The sequence below is a fragment of the Lactuca virosa genome, chromosome 5 (assembly GCF_052849685.1).
Source record: "Lactuca virosa cultivar CGN04683 chromosome 5, Lactuca_virosa_CGN04683_v6, whole genome shotgun sequence".
Taxonomy (NCBI): Eukaryota; Viridiplantae; Streptophyta; class Magnoliopsida; order Asterales; family Asteraceae; genus Lactuca; species Lactuca virosa.
In genome coordinates this window covers 426,545,308-426,548,040 of record NC_136430.1, presented here as the reverse complement: position 1 = coordinate 426,548,040, position 2,733 = coordinate 426,545,308, and the positions used below count along the sequence as shown (strand labels likewise).

Below are 2,733 nucleotides of genomic sequence, written 5' to 3'. Positions count from 1 at the left end.
TGTGAAACTCATAAATATCTTGCAACTTGTAAATTTCAAATTATTTTTTCATTCAAAAATAGTTCATAACTCAAAACTAAAACTATATTTCACAACTGACCATGTTTTGCAATTTGTAAATTACCCGTGCAACATATGCAATGTTGCGATACACAACTTTGTTGTTAAACATTAAGTTGATGTTGAATTTAATAATCGATTTAAGATGTAACTAATTCACTTTGAGTTCTAGTTCATAAAATTATATAATATTATACTACATATGAAATACGACCGAGGCCGAATAGTTTCGTGACTTTAAACCAATACAACGGATGAGATTAGCTTTATTTCAGCATATTATTTTCATGTGGCTATTACTTTTCTTTTTGGTGGATGACAAACAGTTTCATTTTAGAATATAGTTGTTTTTCAAAGAACAGATGACATATTAATAATATCATATACTATTAAAAGATATTTATATTCAATGTTGATATTTTGGGTCAAAAATAAATTAGTTTGGTTTTTTTGATAAAGTTAAAATATATAATTTTAGATTAAAAGCAAATATATATTATTGATTTAGTTGGTTTTTTATTACTATCTAAATCATTGAAATTAAAATCACAATTAAAAATCAAAAATAAAATACACACATTCTAGTTTTATTTTTTCATGTGAAATCCTTCAATCCTTTGATTTTTATAGCTTCCGCGCAAATGTGAACCAAACATTTAAATTTGAATGTTAAAAAAGACTAAAAAACAATACTTTTTATAACCTTATTTTAACCAACGAATTCTTTTATCGACCTGCAATCTTTTCACTTGTACAACTTCCTCCACGTGAAAACCAACCAATTAATCTCAATGTTCTAAATACAACATCAAATGACAAAGTGAACAAAAAATATTTGAAAAACAAATAAAAATAATAAAATAATTTAATGGTTATCTATTAAATTCCCTCTCATTTCTTGCTAACCAAATTCCAAAGTATCAAACAATTCATATTAGAAAATCACCTTCATGACTTGGAGCTTGTTTTGCGTTGCAAGAGCTAAAAGCAAAAGTCGTAAATTTGAAGTTAGCCCTCCCAACCAGCCAGAACATAATGAATCTCTTGTCAAAATCTTAAACCAAACATGGAAGAGCTTTATCAAAATTTGATTATTACATAAGGATAAAACATATGGGGTTTATTTCAATTGAGCTTGAAGCTTTAAACCAAAAGATTAATCACACAACTTGGGGTAAACTTTGGATTATGTATAATTAGAGAAAAGCCACTTCCTTAAATATAAAAAAAGACATTGCATTACATTTAATAAAAATGTAGAGTATGTCAAATAATCATATTAAATCCAAAGCTAAAAGAAACCTCATTATGAATGTGCTTTGTTCCTGCATAACAAAATGAAATGATTAAATCTCAATGCATGTCTAATTGAGAATATGACTTGAATACCATTTTAATGCACAGTGTGATAACCACTTGAAAGCAGCCAATTAATGGGTATAAAGGAACGTACCCTAAAGACTTTACTCAAAACAGTGGAATGTTATTCTTTTTCTTCAAAACAAAGATGGGTGACAATAATGTGAGAGTCTATTAATTTTACCTCTTTGAGCATAGAAATGTACTTGAACATAGAAAAAAACAACTATAGGCTGCCCCAAAAATAAAGATCAGAAGCTCAAAGCTTTAGATATGAATTGGGATTTGTTTGTTGGTTCTTCATTAACTCACACTTGCAAATTTAAGAAGATATAAACTAACCTACCAACAATAGTTCCATTTGCGCAACACCTCACAAGATTTATTAAATTGACCATGTTCTTGGTAAATCACACCTGCATAATTGTATTGCTCATAGGTATCTAAATTTGCAAGTAAAATACATAAAAACAAAAATCATTAAAGCTAAATCGGAAAACAAAATAGCAAAATACTGAAGACCAAAATAATAAGAAAACTTAGATCGGAAAACACAAATAGATAGGGGGATAAAATTACAGTTTCAAACACCATATGATCCTCCTTTTGTTTTCGTTTTCCTGTAAAAAGAATTTAGGCTTCATATCAGTACCGATGCCTATGAAAATGAGGAATTGAGACTGAAAATCGAACAAAACCTTCAACACGAGCCCCAAACAACACTGTATCTACAACATCAATTACTTTTCTTTATTGCTTAACAGATTAACAGTTTCGTATTCTACCTATTGTTGCTTGGCCTCAATCCATTGTACCAATTTCTTGCCCCTTGTCAAGGATAATCACATTCCAAAGTCAAGAATCAAAGAAGAAAAAGACAATTCAAATTACAATCAAGTTCGAAATATAGAGGGATTATAGTTTTTAACCAACAAAAAGTACAAATTTTTCGTATGATCGAGAGAAGGAAAAAAACATAAACGTGAGTGTATAGAGATACCTTCATCATACATGTGAGCAAACAAACCCAATACAAACATCAGTAAAAAGGTTTTTGCTTCAGGACCTGTAATCACATATACGGTTAGAGAAATGGAGAAGGTTTCTTCTGGATCGAGAGAAACCTGTTAAAAGGAGTACTTGAATAAATGAAATCCAGTGCAAAAATAAGAACAGGAGGGGAATATGGGAATACACGGATATTGCCGAGATTTTAGTATTGAACATAGACTCGGGATTTACCGGACAATTCACTTTTGATGAGGTTGAGATGGAAATAATTAAGGGATAAAGGTAGCATTGTAAAATTGTACA

The 2,733-nt window shown here is 29.6% G+C and overlaps 1 long non-coding RNA gene across 1 annotated transcript; it reads right to left on the bottom strand.

Moving 5' to 3' along the window:
* Positions 1-2,018: 2,018 nt before the first annotated feature.
* LOC145115112 (uncharacterized) lies at positions 2,019-2,528 on the bottom strand. Its single transcript, XR_013711418.1, has 3 exons — positions 2,420-2,528; positions 2,205-2,247; positions 2,019-2,039 (listed from the first exon to the last, which is right to left on the bottom strand). It is a non-coding gene; the product is annotated as an uncharacterized LOC145115112 (long non-coding RNA).
* Between the last annotated feature and the right edge of the window lie 205 nt (positions 2,529-2,733).